Source organism: Microtus pennsylvanicus, chromosome 4 (assembly GCF_037038515.1).
Source record: "Microtus pennsylvanicus isolate mMicPen1 chromosome 4, mMicPen1.hap1, whole genome shotgun sequence".
Taxonomy (NCBI): domain Eukaryota; kingdom Metazoa; phylum Chordata; class Mammalia; order Rodentia; family Cricetidae; genus Microtus; species Microtus pennsylvanicus.
This window is the reverse complement of record NC_134582.1, coordinates 28953600-28975101: the sequence shown is the minus strand read 5'-3', so window position 1 is coordinate 28975101 and position 21502 is coordinate 28953600. Positions and strand designations below refer to the sequence as shown.

General features: G+C 38.2%; 1 long non-coding RNA gene across 1 annotated transcript in view; it reads right to left on the bottom strand.

The window, feature by feature from the left end:
* Positions 1-20804, bottom strand: part of LOC142848639 (uncharacterized) — a 335690-nt gene extending 314886 nt beyond the window's left edge. The window contains exon 1 of the long non-coding RNA XR_012910442.1: positions 20735-20804. This is a non-coding gene — a long non-coding RNA (uncharacterized LOC142848639). The remainder of the gene's footprint in view (positions 1-20734) is intronic.
* Positions 20805-21502: the final 698 nt, after the last annotated feature.

Sequence of the window (21502 nt, the reverse complement as noted above, 5' to 3'; positions counted from 1 at the left end):
GGATCGCCTGTCTTTGCTCTCAATGCTTGCATGGAGGTGGGAATATGTGTCATGTGCAGCCATGCCTGGCTTGTTTTTCAACATGAGGATTTGGACTCAGGTTCTCACAATTATACAACTAGTGAAATATTCCATTTGTCCACTGGGACATTTCTTCATCTGTTCACAGAACTGTGGGGAAACCCTGAGAACGATGATGAAACCATGAAGTAACAGCAATGTGACATAAATCATACGTCGTGAGAAGTTCTCAGGTGTCACCAAAAGAATATTTTACAACCATACAGTATTTTAGAAGTTAAAACAGAAGGAAGCATGGGCAATATATTAAACAAAAAGTGCACTCACCCTGGTGGTTCCTATGCTGGACTTGTGACTGTCCACTGGGATCTGTCTCTGAGGAGTTTGGGGTCCTTGAAAATGCCACGAGAGCACGTGAAATCACAAAGTATGCTTTTCTAACTGCATGTGGCAGTTTGAAATGTTCAATTTATGCTTATAAGTTCACATATAATTTGTATGATTTCTGAGTATGGGTATCCATGCTGTGAGTGATGAAAACATGTGATTTGATTTATCCACGCTGCTGAGCAAGTTTGTTGCCAGCTCTAGCAAGCAACCAAATCCTAAAAATGTTAAGACTGCACATTTTTAGCCAGATATAGTGGCACTGTCCTGTAGTGCCAGTGTGGTTCTGGGAAACAAGGCAAGGAGAATTGCAAGTTCTAGGTCAGTGGGTGTGCAACATACTAGGGCCCTATCAAAAAGAAAGCTCTTTCTTTCCCATCTTTACACCATCCCTGAATTTCTTCTGTGTTGTCTTCTCATTTAAAGAGAAACAATCGGAAAGTTATTTAGTAGTACAGTGGTCCCTCTTACCTGTGACGGACAAACTCCAAGACGTGCAGTGGGTACTTGAAGGCCCAGATATTACCACACCTTATATATAGTCACTTACCCTGTGTATAACATGCCTGCTAAAGCTTAACTTAGAAGTCATGCACAGTAGGCATTAAAATAACTAACGATAAAATGGAATAATTATAACAATCGTCCTAGTAAAATCTTATAAATTTTTTCATATTTGAAATATTCAGACAGCACTTAAGTGTGGGGTAGCTAAAACTGGGAAAGCAGAACCACAAATAAGGGGGTGTTGTACTGTGTGTGTGTGTGTGTGTGTGTGTGTGTGTGTGTGTACAAAGCAATGACAGACACATATGAGAAACTCACATTCTTCACCTGCAATAAAAGTTACGACAGTCTAAGTCACAGAGAAAATGTGAATATTTTTCCTTTCAGAACTTCATGTGTGTTTCCTGTTTTGTAAAAGACCAGGACTCTCTGTGTCTGAGTTAGCAGAACAGCTTTTGATGTACCACCACTGTAACTGCACACTTCCTTACTTTAGATACTGATGGAGGAAGGTCATTGGCTAATAAAGGAACTGCCTTGGCCCATTTTATTGGTTAGGACATAGGTAGGTGGAGTAAACAAAACAGAATGCCGGGAGGAAGAGGAAGTGAGCTCAGACTCCACAGCTCTCCTCTCGGGAGCAGACACCTCAGAGAGTTGCCATGCCCCGCTCCCGGGGAAGACACACGCGATGAAGCTCCGACCTAGAATCTTCCCGGTAAGACCGGTGCTCACAGATTATTAGAGATGGGTTGATCGGTATATCAGAATTAGCCAGTAAGGGCAAAAGCTAAAGGGCCAAGCAGTGTTTAAATGAATACAGTTTGTGTGTTGTTATTTTGGGGCAAAAGCTAGCCGAGCAAACGGCTGGGGTGTTGGGGACGCAGCCCTGCCGCCCATATTTCAACAAGATACAGGGCTCAAAGTTAGGTTAATTTCTCCAAAGTTTTCAAGTCTTCACCATTGCTCAAGTCCTCATCTATAGGAGTCACTTCAACCATAGCAGAAACTTTGAGAAAGCACCATGGCCAAAAACGTGCATAAGGAGCTAGAGAATGTTGAATATATTCAGCATTTTTAAGTCATCAAGTTAAAAAAAATAAGTTGTCATGACAAAACTGAGCCTTTCTTCATTTCACTAACAGTGAGATACTCACATTGAGACAAAATTAAAAGCATCAATTATGAGAATAATAGAAAAAGTAAAGAAAAATCAACATCTAAAAGGTTTACAATGTGTTTATAACCCCAACAGCAAGAGGATTCATTGCTTGTATCATTTTATGTTTCAAATGCTCTCATTAACCATGTCACTAAGAATAATTAGGTCTTATATACAAGCATAAAAACTAAGATCAAATGAAGTTACAAATCACATCAGAGAAAATTTGTAGTAGTTTGGTTTTGCAGCATTATCGTGGCTAATATAATAAACTTGCCACTCTGGAAACTAAGCTGAGAAAATTTTCACACCTTTACTTTACTACTTATTCTGTCGGAGATTTCTCCAGTATGGAGTCCATGCCAAATGTTTTGAAATCACTGAGTTACTTCTTGTATAAACATCATTGCTTCTGATCTCTGAAACATTAGGGTGGCTCAGTAGAGGGCATTGAGTGTTCTATGTTCCTTCAAGCCTTCATTCTTTCATTTGGTGCATTCAGACTCAGCATGTAGAACATTCACAGCATGAAAGCCCAAATAACACGAACCATGGGTAAACCCCTCAAGGCATGGAGTGGCTATGCCCCTCCCCGAGGCCCTCTACCCTCCAGATTTCACCCGCAGAACATTCTAACTGCCCTAAAAACAGAACCCATCCCCTGCCCTACAGAGTAAAAAGCCCAAGCCCAGGACTTGACATTCTGCAATCCCTGGACTTGCCCTAAACTCTAGACTTGAAATTCCACCAATCTCCACCCTGGAAAGCTCTACACACCCAAGAAATCCTATATAAACCCTATCTTCTTCTCAATTCTTTGCTGCTTCTCACCCAAGCAGAGGCAGCCATCCTCCTGGGTTATTTTTTACCCTCCCAATAAATCTCGTTGTATGAGGTTTGTTATGCAGTGTGACTTTGCGTTACTCCTCAGCTCCCCAATGCCAGGATTCCTTTCTATCTAAGCTGTAACACTTATGCCATGACATTGCTAAATTCTAGTACTTTCCACCACACTTTTCTATTCGGCAGTGGATATGGTTCCCTGTGTCTATGGTTAAATGATAGCCATGCATTTTATCTTATTGAAAGCCTTTTCACACATAAAAATTCAAAATCGGATGCTATAACACCAAAGCTGAATGATAAGGTTAAAAGCTAAGACTAATAATTAATTGAGGGCAGATTGATAGCAAGTAACCAACTGCTTTTATTAGTGGATGAAATGAGTCTTAAAGATCTCAAGCAGGCCTTTTCTGATTCACACACTCAACACAGAGCAACTCATCTCTGGTCTCCAAAGTACTTAGGGATTTTTTTTTCTATCAGGAACAAATCAGTTCTCCAGTGGGTATCAGGTGAGGTGTAATTTGATTTACGTCTAACACCTCTGTCTGGAGACAGCGTCCTATCCCACTGGTTAAAGCTCATTCTCACAGGGTAGGCCCTACAGTCAGAGGCCAACTGCATGCCCCGATTAGGGACCCATGCTTCTGACCACCTGGCTGCTACTGGCTTCTGATAGCATTGCCATGATCCTCTTTGGGAGTTTACTTGAATTTTCTAGAGTGGCTCAGAGAACCAAGGGAACTATTTTAATTACATCTATCACAAACAAACCAGCTGAAGCCAGACAGAAGAGGAACATAGAACAATCAGGGTGGGAAGAGGCATCCATGCTCCAGGGCCCTTCTCATCTGGCTACCCACGAGTCAACAAACACTGTCCCCTGAAGTTTTTGTGGAGACTTAACAGGATAGGCATGACTGATTCAGTTTGACCTTCAACCCTACTTCCCTACTTAGAGGACAGCAAATGGGGCTGACAATCCTCAACTTCTGATTAGGCCTCTGCCTTTCTAGTTAGCAGCTCCTATCTTGAAGCAAGAGACTTCCTTCCACCAGTCATCTCAGCATACAAAGACACTCATCCTTGGAGATACAGAAGGTTTTTATAAGCATAAGAGAATATGTATGTGTGTGTACCCGTGTGTGTGCTTTATATTCAACATCACAAACTTCATGTGTATAATGTGTGAAATTGCCCTGTCTCAAATTCCTTAACTGGACTACTATGGTTGCAAAATGGAATATATTTCCACAAGTGATTGTTTGTTGTGGAATTACTTTAGGATGCTCTAGAAACCTTAGGAGGTGACCCTTTCAACTGTCCCTTAAGTTTCAGAATCAGATGGCTTAACTCTGGAACTCAGATTTTTTCCACGGACAATGGAAATTTTTCAGAGAACTAAAACTGGAAAATGGACACATCCTCAACTTGAAGTCACTTTAAAATCTGAGGAGGAATCAAGTGAGAAGGTTTGAAGCCAAGAATACAGGAATACAGACAACTATTCAGTGTAGATGGGGGATCAGCAGAAGGCTGGAAGAGAGATGGGTCAGAAACCAGGACGAAAACACATCCTTAAGTCAGCAGTGTCTGATGACACGGTGGAGAAAGTTAAAAACATCAGCTCCTCTGATTCATGAATATACACAATGCTAGAACATCAAAACTCCATCAACTTCCCTTTTGAAAAGCCTCGAAATTTATGCAAACTATCTTTCTCCCTCAGACCATGACAAGAAAAACTGGAAATTTTTATAAACTTTTAGAAGTGATACTCACCTGATGGAGTGACTTCTTAACCAGGCTTTATTTATAATTTCATAAAAGTACATAATCTTTCTTTTTCATCCATACAAGCCTTCCACTTTTGATTCTTGAGGAGATTTTGATGTTGGCACTACACTGCGCAGACTCCCGCTTGAATATGAGTTCTTATGTTTTTATGAGTGTTCCATCTTGGATTTCTGTCTATGAATACAGATAGGCCATATTGTTTCTCGGAGCAGACAGTTAGTCTCTTTATGTGAGCACTTAACATCTGTCTAGTAATGAGAGCACAATCTTTATGTGTGGGCCATAAAATTTTGCTGGATAGAAAGTGTCTCCTATCCAGAATACACATTTTTCCACTTCCCCTCAAGATTCTAAAATATGTATTTAAATAGATTGGTAGGTAATATTTTATATCTATGTATACAAATTTGTAGTGCTTAAGTCCATTGTCTTACGTATTTTGTATTCCAAACTTGTGGCTTCATTAGACTTAATCAACCATTGTTTGAGTTAATAGGCCATTCCCAATATTCAGCACAACTATCAATTATCACAGCCAAGCACCATGGTAACTGATCACTTCTAATCCTATTCTGGGGAGAGTACCAACAATTGAGGCTCTGATAGAAAAAGAACACAAATTAAGTCGTGTGTGTGTGTGTGTGTGTGTGTGTGTACGACAATCTGAATGAACTCATTTTTAGCATAGAAGAAACTAATTTCAATTGATAAAGTATGAAACATTGCAGGATTAATTACTTTCTTTGTTTCTAGTCTCCCTTACATTACTTTGTATTAGAGTCCCCAAAAACTGAGCACAGTTAAAAATCACTAAGGCAAAGGGAAGTTATAATTTCTATCTTATATACTCAACCTCTTTTTTTTTCTTCCTATAAAATTCTGGCAGGTGAAATATTTTATATGAAAAGCAACAGCTGGCAAATTGCTAAAGCGTTTGGGAAATTCTGGCATACTAATATTAGTTTAAGACAATGCTATCTGACATAAGCTGTAGTGTTAGGCAGATTAAAGCGACAAATGGAAATGTAAGAAACAGAAATATTAAAAAAAAAAAGTCATTGTGTCACGGAAGGATCTTGCCCTGGGCTGGGATGGTAGATAACAGAGCTGCAATTGCTGTTGAAGGATGCTGTTACGAAGAGAAAGAAGAATCCACTTACACTGATCCATACGAATTCATTGCCAAGCCTGTCACTGTGGGACGCCAGCACACAGATTTGCAGAAGACCGAATGCAATTATTCCTGTTCTCCTAGTCACAATTTGAAATGAAATGTCATTTGCAAAGCAAACAGCTTTGAGTGCGGTTTTCATGTATTTTCATAAGTTCCCCTGAGTTTTTCTCATCGATTTTGTAACAAATGTGTGTGTGCACATTCATGTGTGTCTAAGGCCCGATAACTAAACATTGAAGAATACCACTGACATTTCGATACTTAAGTTTTTGAGCTTTTTCCATGTGTATGTAGACTGCTTTTACCTTGAAATCGAAACCGCAATTTTGTCAGCTGAGAATCAATAGCGATTTTTTCAGTTAACCAGGATAGTTCCTGTAACAACTTGTATGAAAATACAAAGAATTCACTTTTCAAATGTTTCCTCAGAAAAATCATGGAGAGAAAAAAAAATGTCATCTGTAAATTCAAACTGCAAATGTCACACTTTCGAATCTTGTCCGCATCCAGTAAGTATAAACTGTCAATGCTAATCAGTCACTTAAATGCTGTGCCCGAAGTATTTTTGCCATATTTCCGTCTTTTGGGTTCTCACTATTCCTGTCTCCTCTCTGTGAAACCACATGTGTGCATGCGTGTACTTGCCCCTAAGCTCTTCTAGTGTGTGGTATCTCTCTGTCTGTCTCTGTCTGTCTCTCTGTCTCTCTGTCTCTCGCTGTGCCTGTCTCTCTGTGTCTGTGTGTTTAGTTATGGTCTTCAACTGAATTTAACTCAAGATTTTCCTCTTCTGCTCCCGTCTGCTAGTCCACTACTTGGAACTGCTCTAGGATTTGGGTGGCTTGCCACTGATTGCTTATGGAAAGCAAATGCATTTTATCTCGGTTTCCCTTACCTACGCTGATGTATTTTATCCCATCTGGACCTTTATGATATCCCAACCATAGTGACAGATGTCTGCAGTCCCGCTCTGCTCCACAATGGCTGGAGTCATTATCTATCTTGGTGTCCTAGTCAGAATGGACTATTTCCCCCCATAGCACCTCCTTGTTCCTATGTGACTGGGGACCTGAGCATGGGTGGTCAGATTTCAATGCCCTGGGCTCCACGAGTCGACTTGAACTGCTAGGAAGTTAATCTTTCACAGGTTGAATATAGTTGAAAATTATAATATTCAAAATTATTTTTGCAATGGCATATTTATATACTATATATTAATGGGGGAAGTTTAAAGTACAATTTTAAGTACACAGATACACAAACACATAAATATGCATAATTCTGGTTACCTGAGTTAAAGAAATGTCCCCATATTAAAAATCAGGGTACAGGGGTGATAAAATAATGTAGTCATCCTCTTATAACTGCAGAGATATTCTCCCTACATAACAAATTGTGAACAATTATTATATTGCTCTCTGTTCAGAAGACACATAGAAGATGGTGGGCACAGGCTATAAATTGTATGTACTGAGAGAGAGCAGGCAGGGAATTCATTGAAGTAGATTACAAGAGAGCAGTGGCAAGCCCTAGAGAAAGGTAGCAATTCAATTATAATGGTTAAAAAGGCATTACTTTGGTTTTCTCCACGAGCCGTTTGTGCATATAGCCTGTCTATGCAGACATCTCACTATCTCACTTTGCAGTACATTTTGCAGCATTAAGTTATTTTTCTTGTGACTATCTGCTTGGGTAATGCACTGTGAGTGCTTATGAGTTAGGCTCCTGCTATCTGCATAAAACATCATCAGCCACTAGAGCTCAGTTTCCTAATCCTCATCATTTGATCACTGGAGTGTGGGAATTTAGCTATTATTTTTTTGATGCTTTGTCTCTTACATTTTTCTTTTATTATTAAAAAGAAATGAATTCTAAAATTGCAAAACATGTACTTTGTAAAATGGAAAAGAAGAATGCTCATATTACTCAGTATGTCATTAGAGACCAATATCTAATATTTGCTGACTGAAATGTATAAAGTACACTTTTCAGAATTAATACAGATCTGCATGAGAGACAAGCTAACTGCTCAGGCAGCCTCCCTTCTACACACAGTAACTTGTCTTTAGTCACCTTCAGGTACTTCCTTTCTTCTACATTACCTATGCTGTCTATCATCAAATCTTTGATTCTCAAATTCCACGTGTGAACAGATTCTATCCTTTCCCTCATTAGGAGCCTCATCCAAACAGATGCTCCTAGTCTTCTCATCATGCCTCCGGCTGTATCTCTGTCCTACTAGCCTAGTCCGATTTCCACCCTTATGCCCACTGATATTTTAAACATTTTCATTAAAAAAAAATTTTCATTAGCTTTTCGAAAATGGCAGACTAATCAGCTGCACCCTTCAAAACATGGATGGCTCCTAGAAAATAGTAAGTTTTATTGAAAATGTTAGAAAGTTAGAATTATATAGTAGTAGGCATCTCAGATTTTTTTTTCCAGTTAGCAATAAGAATTTAAATTTTCTCCATGCCAATTCAAAAAATTTGTTAGTGGTCCAAGAGCTTGTTCATTGTAACACAATAGCCCATAAAGCCTGTTTTGTGAATAAGTCACAGTTTCTTTTTCCACATACCCTTTGAAGAGAAACTTCCTTGCTTCCAGTTGGGAATGGAAAGTTGTTAAAAGCATTCCTGTGTAATCTGTGTGGTTTTGTGCATATGCACGTTGAGGATGTGTCGTTACTACTCCTTTTATTAAATATCTAGGACATATTTGAATAAGTCTGTGGTGTTTTGAATGAGAATGGCCCCAATAGGCTCACAGAGCTGCATGCCTGCTCACCCAAGGCCATTAGGAGGCCTGGCCTTATTGGAGTAGGTATGGCCTTGTTGGAGAAAGTGTGTCACTGGGGGGTGGGTTTGAGATTTCAAAAGCTCAAGTTAGGCCTGGTGTCTCTCTCTTCCTACTGCCTGATGGTCTAGGTGAAGAACTCTTGGTTCCATCTCTAGTGCCATGTCTCCCTGCATGCTGCCATCCAACCACGACAGTAATGGACTAAACCTCCGACTGTAAGCCAGTCCCAACTAAATGTTTTCCTTTATGAGAGTTGCAGTGGTCATGGTGTCTCTTAGCAACAGGAAAAACCCTAACTAAGATAAAGACAAATTCTCTTTAGTATTATAAGAAACTAACAAGCTCTTAAAGGTGACTACACCATTCTTCATCAAAGAGATTAGGATTGAGTTGCTATTGCTCCACAACCTCACTAGATTTGACATGGTGACTTACTTTAATTTCATCCATCTATTTGGTTTTAGCAGTAACTCACTGTGGTTCTCTCTAGTGGCACACAATGTCAAATATATGCTTGTAGGCTAATATATATGTGTATGTATATATGGATGTATATGTATCTTCTTTTGTGAACTATTTCTTTTCTTCTTTGCCCACTTTTAGTTTTTGTTGCTGTTTTATACTGCATTTGAAATGTTCTTTGCATATTTTAGAAATAACCTTCTCTTAGACACATTTTACATTCTATTCTACTTTGTGGTTTGTTTCTCATTCTCCTAGCAATTCACATGCATAAGATTTTTAAAATTTTATTTTCATGTGCTCCAACTTCCTACTTCTGATTTCATGAATCATGCTTTTGGTGTTATATTTTAAGAATCATAATCAAACCCAAAGTCACCTAGACTTCCTCCATAAAATGTAATTTTTCTTTTTGCATTATAGTTTTAAAAATAAATTGTGTAAAGTCTTCTTTTCCTTTCTCTCACCCTCTTTTTCCTTTTCTTCCCTTCCATTTCCTTTCTTTCCCTTCCTCTTTCCCTTCCCCTTCCCTTCCTTCTTCCTTCCTATTGTTCTTATGAGTGGATGTTGCATTAAGAACATTATCATTTGCTGTTTGATCCAACTTTAATTGATTATATTTGTATGACTCTATTTCCTGTGCTATGTCCATAGATTTGTTTGCCAGTATCTGTGTCCTGGTAATCGCAATGTGCTGTAAATGTTGGATTCTGACTTCTGACTTTGCTCTTCATTATCATTATTGGAACTCAGCATTGGCTATTCTGAGCTTTTTCCTTGCCATATAAAGTTAACAATATTGCTGAAATCCAGACAACAGCTCGTTGGGGTTTTTATTTAATTTGTGTTGGCTCTATTGATCAAGCAGGGTGTCTTAGCAGTATTGAGTCTTGCTATTCATAAATATGGAAAACCTGTGAGCTGATAAATACTAGCTTCAATTTATTCCATCTGAGTTCAGTATTTTCTTCCTGTACATATTCGACATTTCTAAAAGTCCAAGTAGGGTTGCTTTTGGTGCCACCATAAATGATTTTCTTTGTAATTTAAATTGCAATGTTCCGTTTATGTTATACATGAAAGTGACTTTTATGTGTTAGTCTTCTGTATTGTAACATTCCTATATCCTATTAACTCTGCTAGCATTCCATTGATTCTTACACACACACATACACACACACACACTTATACCATCTGTGAGTGAACAAGGGTTTATTTCTTCACTACAAGATTAAGATTTTCAATTCTTTTTTTGTCTTATAGCATTACATAGAATTTTCAGCATAATGTTAAAGTGGTGAAGTGAAACAGCCTCGTTTCATACAAGTCTTAAGGACCAGCATAAGGTTTTGTAACCACCACAGGCTTTTTGAAGATATCTTTTTTAATTAATTAATTTATTTATTTATTTATTTATTAAAGATTTCTGTCTTCTCCCCGCCACTGCCTCCCATTTTCCTCCCCCTCCCCCGATCAAGTCCCCTTCCCTCATCAGCCAGAAGAGCAGTCCAGGTTCCCTGCCCTGTGGGAAGACCAAGGACCACCCAACTCCATGCAGGTCTAGTAAGGTGAGCATCCAAACTGCCTAGGCTCCCACAAAGCCAGTACGTGCAGTAGGATCAAAAAGGTCCAAATCAGGAGCAGAAGGAGAGAGAGCACGAGCAAGAAACTCAGGACCGCGAGGGGTGCACCCACACATTGAAGATATCTTTTTATCAGGTTGAGAAAGTTCTTTCTCAAGGCCTATTTACTACTGCATGATTCATCATCAATCAGCAAAGAATTTTGCCAAATACATTTTCTGCATCTTTCAGTATGACCATGTTATAATTTTTCTCATATAGCCTATTTGTCAATAGATGCATTATATTATAAATTTGAAAGGTGAACCAGAACATTGAACTGCAGTGAATCCCACTTGGCCAAGCTGTTTATATACATTTGGATTTGATTTGCTAGCATTTTGTTCAGGATTACTGAATCTATGTTCATAAGAGGTTTATATATCCTTTGCATTTTCTGTCTCCAGTTTGTACTGTCTGGTTTGGGTAACAAGGGCTATACTGACTTCATGGAAACACTGAAGAAGATTTCTTCTGCGTCTGCTTCCTGGAACATGTTATAGAGAGCATATACTTCTTCATTCTTAAATGTCTGGTGCAATTCAGTGACAAATGAATTTTACCCTCTCCTCTTGAGAAAGCTGTTTATATATGTTAATGTGTACACATATGACCCACTTGAGAAAGCTGTTTATGTATGTTAATATGGACACATATGATACCTCATTTCATAGTAGTACTTTGGTCTGCTGCGCCGTTCTTGGCTTGGTGTACACCAGCTGCATTTCCGCTGTCTCTGTTGTTTTGTTGTCTCTGAGAACCAGCGTTTGATTTTCTGTTTCACCTTTACGCATTCTTGTTGTAACTTTATCAGTTCTCCTGTTTTCCTATCAGAGCTATCTATTAGCATTCTTGTGGCTTCTTTCTTTAAGAGGAAGATAGATTTGAAGTCTATATATTTCCCATTTGATGCTATATAAACTCAGTACTACATATTTCCCCTCTGAATTACTTCCCTATTGGCCACAAATTTTATTTAATAATGGTCCTATTTAGATTTAAACAGTTTCAGCTTTTCTAATACTCTGATTACAGTTCTGTGTCGATAGACATGTACTGACTCATCTCCAAACATGTTGAGTGTTCCTTAGTATTTTTCTGAATCACTTCTGATTTCATGTCTCTGCAGCCTAAGACACATCTCTGCAGTCTAACAACATGCAATGTATGATTCTCATTCTTTTATACTTGTTGAGATATATTTTCTGGACCAGAATATGGTCCTTGGTAAATGTTCTATGTGAGCACAGGAAAGATGGACATTCTGTGGCTGTTGGATGAAGTAGTCTATAGATGTTATTACAGTCACTAGTTTGATGGTGGTGATCAGTGTACCTACATCTTTAGTGACATTAGTTTGTTGGATCTATGAAATAATGATAGATGTGGTTGCTTATTGGATTCTTCAAATGTAAGAGTGGATTATTTATATTTGTGCTTGTTTAGTCCATTTTGCCCTATATACTTCAATAATCTGCTATTAGACACAAATACAGTAAGAAATATATCACTTCCTGCCCCTTTCTTGTTTTATTGACATACATATTGACTCTTAGCCTATAAATTTCTGTGTTTAATATCTACCTTCTCCCAATAGAGTCGAACTTCATAAGAACTGGAAATTCGTCTGTTTGGAACTCATAAGAACTCAATCAATACTTTTAAAATAAATGAATAAAGTAACAAATTGATAACTAAACAGTATCCTAGGCCATGCACCACAATGTACGTTATCTTATTTTTCTGTTTGGAAAGATTTGCATGTTTATTTGTATGAGTGTTTTGTCTGTACATATATGTATTTATCAAGTGACTTCCCAGTGCCTGGGACGGGCAGGAGAAGGTTTTGCATCTTCTGAAACTGGAGTCACAAATGGTTGTGAGCTGCCATGTGGGTTCTTGGAACTGAATCCACGATCTCAAAAGAACAAGGGTGTTTATCCAAGTCATCTCTCTAACATCCCTCTCCCAATCCATGTTGTTCCTTTTTTTAACCAGTACTCTGGTCAACACAATAATTCATATGTTTGAATGAGCATTTTTGTCTAGGGTACATACTTGTCTAAGAAACTGAAAGCCAAAATGGAAAAATTTACAAAAAGTGACCATTGCTTTTAAAGGTAGTCCTTTCTCAAGCTTGCCTCACTGGTAGTACCGACACCTTGTATTCTTTCGATGTCTTGATTTTCTGTCTCATTATTGAATGCTGTACTTGAATCTGTTGCTGTAGATAGTACATAATAATAATGCAAAATCACTTTTGGCAGAGTCCACAAATTTCACACAAAGAAATGTGTTTCAGACCCAAGAGTAGACAAATGCTAAATCAATCACAAAACAATTACAATGGGATAGGACACACTTAAACCAGCTAACGTGACAGAGAGGAAAGCTGGCAGTTGTGATTGTGTGACAGATGTCGCCAAGCAGTTATTTTAAGACTGAGGTGATAGCTTGTGTGGCAAAATGTTTTCCCTGAAGCTGTGAAGACTGAGCTTGATACCTCTGAAGCTCTTCTCCAGCATGGCCCTCTCTCCTGACAAAAGCTGGCAGGTAACTCACACTCATGACCCAGAACCAGGAAGCAGAAACAGAAGGATCTCCAAAAGTTGTGGGGCAGCCAAACTAGCCCACTAGTGAACTCCAGGGCAGTGAGAGACCCTATCTCATAATACACAGTGGTGGTACGTGAAGAACAACAGCTGAAGTTGCTCTCTGGCTCATACACTCAAACACAGACACACACGCACACACACACCAAAACAGTCATTTTATAACTAAAGGACAAAGAGAGCTCTTAGGATGAATGAATTTCTCTTAATGATTGTTATTTGAGCATCATTATAGCATTCTGTATCCATCAAATGTTGAAAGAGCTCTGTTAAATGAAAATAAAATCCAAGCTTCAATCTATGCTTTGCGAATAGAAATAAGCACAGATGAAATTAGAATTTACAGATCTCCTACAGTCTTCCTTCCTTCCTCAGCCCATCGCTTTGTCTCACTTGCAATGCTCGAAGCAGTCTCTCTCTGGAAACACGCTGGCTGTGACAGCCAGGGAATGAGCCTTTCTTCCTTACCCCACTCCTGTCTCAGTCACTAACACTGGAAGAAGTCTTGTAGAAAGCACCAGAGAATCAGATAGGCAATCTCCACTTTCTTTCCCCTTTTCTCATTCTAAATGCCCAGTCCCATTCACAGCCCAGTAGCGCACCACCTTCAGGGGCCTCTCTTCTTTCCCTTCATTTTTCTCCCTCCTGAGGACCTTGTTAGATCCCCAACCTTCTAGCCTATCCCATTCCTGTGGTTGACAGTTGCATAGCTGGGGCAGACTGAGGGGCCACTGGCAGTGGCACCAGGATTTATCCCTACTGCATGTACTAGCTTTTTGGGAACCTATTCTCTTTGAATGGGTATCTTGCTCAGCCTAGATATAGTAAGGAGGATCTTGGACCTTCCCCAAAGCAATGTGCCTTGGCCTCTCTGAGGATTGGATGGAGTGGAGTGGGAGGGTGTTTGGAAGAAATGGGAACTTGGATTGGTATGTATAATAAAAAAGGATGGCTTGTTTTCTTTTTAAGAAAATATAGGTAAATAAAACCATGGCACAAAACATCCAGGAAATCTGGGGCACTATGGAAAGAGCAAATCTAAGAATAATAGGAACAGAGGAAGGAGAGAAGATCCAGGTCAAAAGCACAGAAGATATTTTCAACAAAATAATAGGAAAATTTTCCTAACTTAAGAGGTACAAGAAGTACACAGAACCCCAAATAGACTAGATCAGAAAATAAATTACCTTTAGCACATATCAATCAAAATACTATGTACAGAATGGAGAAAGACTATTAAAAACTGAAAGGGAAAAAACCAGTTTGGTCTATTTTCTGTTAGACAGGCCTAATAGAAAACAAATGTTGTTTTCTGTGAAACTCTAAAAATCAGAAGGGCATGGAAACACACGTTCTACAGATCTAGTAGAACAGATGTCATCCCAGATGACCATATCCAGCAAAACTTTCAATATCAATAGATGGAGAAAAAGTCATTTCATAGTAATACCAAATTTAAGCAATATTCATCTATAAATCCAGCTTTACAGAAGGTGCTATGAAGAAAACTTCAATCACAACCAAGAAAACACAGATAATAAGTAAATTTAGATCAGTAAGCCAAAAGAGGGGACCCACGCCACAACAAAGTAAGTCCTCACAGATATAAGAAAGCTGAACTAGCTAGCACCATACAACCCATCTGATCATCACTGATTAGAGTATCAATAACAGGAAGCTTACAATTCTTAGAACCTGAACAACACACTAAGGAATTTAAAGACTGGGTCAAGTCAGATAACAAGAAAGAATTTTAAAACTTTTAAATCAAATGAAAACACCCAATCTTATGGACACAACAAAGGTGTTTCTAAAGGGCAAGTCCACAGCACTAAGTGCCTACTCTGAAAACAAAATAGGGAGCCCATACTAGTAATTTCAAAACACCCCTCAAACTCTAGAACAAGAAAAGAAGAAATTATATACAAAAGGAGTGAATGGCAAGAAATAATCAAACTCAGGACTGAAAGGAATATATTTAGAAAAAAATAAACAAACAAATAATAATACACAGACTCAGTGAAGCAAAGAGTCAGCTCTTTGAGAAAAAAAATCAATAAAATTGACAAACCCATAGCAAATTAACTAAAAGGTGAAAGGAGAAGATCCAAATTAACGGCGTTAAAGATGAAAAAGGAGGACCAAAACAATTTGGTTTTCCACTAAATTGAAAAATGAAAAAGGTATTTTCTTGATATATACAACCTACCAAAGTTAAGTCAAGATCAGACACACAATTTAAATAGATCTATAACCTCTGTGAAGTAAAAGTTGTAATTAAAAGTCTACCAACAGCAACAAGAAAAAGGCCAGGACTAGGTGGTTCTAACAGATGGTAGAGCAAAATTCTACCAGGCTTTCAAAGACAAATTAGTGCCAATAATCCTCAAATTATTCCACAATATAAAAACAGAAAGAGCATTGCCCAATTTATTTTATGAAGCCATAGCAACCCTAATAACCAAACCACATACAGACCCAACAAAAAAGAGAATTACAGACCAATTTCCCTTATGAACATATATGCAAAACTCATATTTGCAAACTGAATCCAAGAACACATCAAAAGATCATCAAGTAGGTTTCATCTGAAATTTGCAGGGTGCTTCCACATACCTAAATCGATAAATATGATCAACCTTATGAATCAGCTGGAAAAAAAGATCATTATATTTAAAAGCATAAAAAGCCTTTGACAGGATCCAATACCCCTTAATTACAAAAGTCCTAGAAAGAGAGATTCAAGAGACCGACCCCCACATGACAAAGGCAGTTTACAGCAAACAACAACCTAAAAGAAGAAAAACTAAAAGCATTTACACTAAAATCAGGAACAAGACAATGTTCCCCACTCTCCATACCTATGAAGTCTTAATTACAACCATAAGACAGTTGAAGGAAAACAAGTGAATACAAATATAAAGGTAAGACTTCAAAGTATCTTTATTTGTGGATAATATGCTAATACATCTAAATGACTCCAAAAATTCCACCAGGTACTTACTCCTACAGCTAAAAAACACTTTCAGCAAAGTAGTTAGCTACAAAATTAATTCACACAAAATCAGTGTTTCTTCTACATACAAATGACAAGCAGAGTAAGGAACCAATCAGGGAGACAATGCCCTTAACAACAACCTCAAATAATATAAAATACCCTGGGGGTAACTCCAACCAAGCAAGTGAAACATTTGTATGATAAAAACTTCATGTCTTTGAAGAAAGAAATTGAAGAAGATACCAGAAGATGGAAAGCTCTCCCCTTGTCCCGGATCAGTAAAACTAACATAGTAGAAATCCATATCTGACCAAAAGCAATCTACAGATTCACTGATATCCCTATCAAAATTCCAACATAATTCTTCACAGAACTTGAAAGAATAATTTTCAACTTCATATGGAAACACACACAAAAACACACAAAACAGCAAAAAACAAAATAAAATAGGATAACTAAGGCAATCCTAAATAATACAGGAACTGTTGGAGATGTCACCACTCCTGACCTTACATTTTACTTCAGACCTATAGTAATAAAGACAGCATGATATTGGCACAACAGCAGGCATGTTAGTCAATGGAAGCAAATTAAAGTCCTAGACATAAATGCACACACCTATAAATACACACACACACACATAAACACACATACACACACTTTCAAAAAGACAGTATCTTCAACAAATGCTTCCGTTAACACTGGATGGCTGCAGGAAGAAAAATACAAGTAGACCCGTACATATCACCCTGCACAAATTTCAAATCCAAATGAACTTTAACATAAACCCAGATTCAATGAACCTGATAGAGGAGAGAATGGAGGAATATCCTTGAACTCACTGGCACAGGACAAGACTTTCTAAATGAAATACCATTAGCACAGGCACTAAGGTCACAATTAAGAAATGCCACTTTATGAAACTGAGAACTTTCATGGTAAAGGGTGTAAACATTCACACAAAGTGGCAGCCTATAGAATGGAAAAGATTTTTCCCAACTGAAGTCTGATAGTCAGCTAATATCTAAAACATATAAAGAATCCAAAAAACTGGAAATCAAGGAAACAATCTAATATAAAAATGGGGTACAGATCTAAACCAAGGGATCTCAAAAGAGGAAATTCAAATGGTTGAGAAGCACTTAAAGAAGTGTACAACATTCTTACTCATTAAGGAATTGTAAATCAAACTACTCTGAGATTTCCTCTTGGACAGTCTGAATGTCCAAGACCAATAAAACCAATAAAAACAAATGCCGGTTCATGCTAGTGAATATGTAGAGCAAGGGGAATACTCCTGCATTGCTACTGGGAGCACAAACTTGTACAGTCACTATGGAAAACAGTGTAAACTCTATATCCTATCACAAATAGACTTATTCAGTCATGTTCATTGCCGTTCTGTTCATAAAAGCTAGACACTACAAATAGACTAGATGTTCATTAATGAATGAATAGGTAAAGATAATGTGGTACATTTACACAATGGAGTTTCACTCAGCCATTTTAAAAATGAAAAAAAATTGAAATTCACAGGTAAATACATGGAGCTAGAAAAAAAAATCATCCTGGATGAAGTTTTTAATGTCCTGTAATCCAGCATCAGGGACAGAGTGTTGAACTTTAACTTCCCTCTGCTTGAAAAACTACTTCTGTCTACCAGTATGAACAAAACCAAACTGAGGATTTCCTCAAAGATTTGCAAGCCAATGTAAGCTCAAAGTTCTGTTCTGGTGGAAAATACAGATATTGGGAGACAGAGACACTGATGATGAATCTTAACTTTGCTCTTAATATCAGCACTAATTGTGTCAAGTCATTAGCTCCTTTAACTTGCTTCCAGTGAAATTGGTGGGGATGATACATAAGATCCTCATTTTGTTAATACTCAAAGTAGTTCTGTCCATCTTTCCCACAGATAGGACTATAACTACAATTAGGAATACAGAATACAGTTAAATAACTAGAACTTGGGGAAAAATTAAATCAATTACATATAAATACTTTCAGATATATATATATATATATATATATATATATATATATATATATGTATATGTATATATATATATACACACACATTATTGAGGGATTCATGCTACCAGAGCTGTGCTGTCCAGGTCAACTATTTATTGAACTCAAGTTGGTACCTGTATCTGTTTGGTTTAGGCCTGTGAAGGGTAAAAGGAGAGCATCAGAGCCAGCAAGAGCAGACTCAGCATCCACGGAAGGAGTAATGGCCAGAGGGTTAGTGTGGGAAGAGCTACAGCAGTATAGTTCCAAAAAAATCCCTCAGGCTGCAGGGGAGTCTCCAAGCAACAGCTGCTTAGCAGCCATAGTTGAGCAGAAACTATCTCTAACAACATCCCCATTATAGTTAGTCACTGACTGGCAACAGCCCAGGGAAAACTGGTCTGAGTGTGGGATCTGAAGAGGTGGTCCCTTGAGCTGTCAGTCTACCAGTTCACACAATGGCTCATGAATGAGATCTCAGCATTGGCATAAAGCATACACATATGGAATAAAACTCAGAAAAGGCTTCCAAAAAAGTTTCTTTCTTACCATTGCTTCATAATATTGAACTACATCCTGGTCTCTTCCAACTCTTATACAATTCTACCTTTTCCAATTCCACTCTTCATTCCAAAACGTTTATATTTACCATGAATCAGATTCTGACCCCTTCTCCCCAACTCTTTAATGACCTCTTAATGTCCTGAAAATATTCATTTTCATACAGCCCCAACTTTTCAAGTATAAACCAAAACCCCTCCTAGAAATGCCAATATAGTGATTTCAATCCAACTTGAATTGGCCTTATCAAAATATGCAAAAGAAAACTAAATGCAATCATTTTCCACTTCCACGTGGTTACCAATGTGTCTCAATATAATCATTCCTCTCCAAAGATGTCACACCTGGAAAAGTTGAGCCTTCCTCTCCCCTTGTTGCATAGAATGGCTGTTGGGGTTTTTCAGTCATACACAAACTCCTATCCATGGCATAACCGTCAATGTCCTCCCATCCTAATATCACATTGTGACTGTAGTGTTCTCCCATCAATCTCACTCTTTGAAATAAGGGAAGTATCCAAGCATCATTTCAGTGTCGGTGTCCTAAAGAAGGTTTAAGATGACTATTAACATCCAACATTTGAGCAGCATTTGGGAGCCAGGAGTAGTTTTTCAAGCAGAGGGAAGTTAAAGTTCAACACCTGGGAAAACCTTTTGAATGATGTCAGAAATGGAAAAGTAATTTAAGGCCTTGTGGGAAAAGCATTGCAAAAAGTCTTTCTAGATCGTTCTTATTTTGCTATCATATTTCATAATATGGCATGGGGTTTTTGAATGACCTCTTACATAATTATTTCTAGATACAAGGAAATTCTATTTAAAATTAAACGTAAGTTTTAACATATGGAAAAGTGGTACAATCTTTTATTGCATCCATAGAAACAATCACATTTAAACTGGATTTTAGCATTCAACAGGGAACTGTAAATTTTTTTTTAACATACCTGCAAGGTCTTGCACAGATAAGGACTTCAGAATAATTAATGCTAACCAGAAATTAGAGAAAGCAACAGCACTTGTTGCCCACAACCATGCATGTGTGGGTCAGATTCAAATAAGTCTCAGAGCTTTAGCCACAAGCCAGATGCTCCAGATGGAACACAAAGAACTCCATCTCCAGCCACCCTCCCTCCTCTGTATTCCAAGACTGCCTTTACTTCTCTTCGAAGTCAATGCAACCAGAACAGAATGCACGGCCTCCCCTCAAATTGCAAAGAACAAACTGATGTTCCCCTAACCAAGAAAAGCACAGTGCAACTTTCCCATCTAGAATTGCCTGGTATCCACCTTTTATGTTCTCTTTCTTCAGCTGAGATGAGCCTTAACTTCAACCAAAATATTTTCTTTCACCTGGCCCTTGTGCTGGAAAAACTTGACGGTACAACCACATGCCTCCAAAGAGACTGCCTGCCTTGGTCCTGACATTCTCCTTCCACCTTTCCTTCCCGAATTGCTAAGCATCAACACATATAATTTTGTTGAATATTTAGGCATGAACTGCTAAGGAAACGCAAATAGTGACATGGAGACAAAAATGCATGCACTGTTTCTACCCACCAGACACTCTCCAGTCAAGGTGTCCCACACCACTCAAGGCTACTTCCTCCAAAGAGAAGTAATAGATGTAGTTATTATGCAATGTAGAAACATCTCAACAAATCTAGCCTTAGGAGTGTGGTACAGAACGGTTTACCCCACGCTCATTGCTCATTTGCCCCCTATGGTGGGGTTGCCTACCACGCACTGGGATTAAAAGAACATTTAGCATCACAAAACTCACCTTCTGTGGGGAATTCCTGATAGTCTTGTCAGTGCTTTCCGTTCACAAAATGGCAGAGCCATAGTCCTTTCCTGTCAAAGAACAAATATAATTTATTTCCTTTTTAAAATTTTATTTTTATTTAAACATAACATCATTTCGCCCTTTCCATTCCTCTGTCCAATCTTTCCTCTCTCCATCTGGAAACCATGGCCTCTTTTTCTTTAATTATTTTTACTACACATGTACACACAAACATATACACAATTAAATGTATAAATACAACCTCCTCACTCCACATGTGAGTGTGTATAATTTCACAGTTGAGAACTTGGTATTTTATAACCAGTTAGTTAGTGGGCTCAACCCTAAGAAAGACCATTGCTCTTTCTCTCAGCTTTCTCATTCGTTCCCATAGTTACTTGTCTATGAGTAGGAGCCCATGGGAACTCCCCTACCAGGTTAGCAGTCTGCTGGTGGTGTGCTTATTTAGATAGCCATGTTGAGAAATCATGGAGGAACTTTGCTGTCATGTTTAGGAGCTAGATTGCCCCATTAGGTTTCCTGGTCCTCTGCCTCTTACAAGCTTTCCACTCCCTATTCTGCAACATTCTCTGAGTCTTGAGTGTAGGAACTGGGTTGCAGATATATCAGTTGCGGCTGAACACCCATGGTCAATTGTTCTCTGCTTTTGACTAGTCGGGACTTTTTGATAATGGTCTCTGTCTGGTGGTCTGTTTCAAAAAGAGCTTATTTTGATGAGTGGTCAAAGCTACACTGATCTGTGAA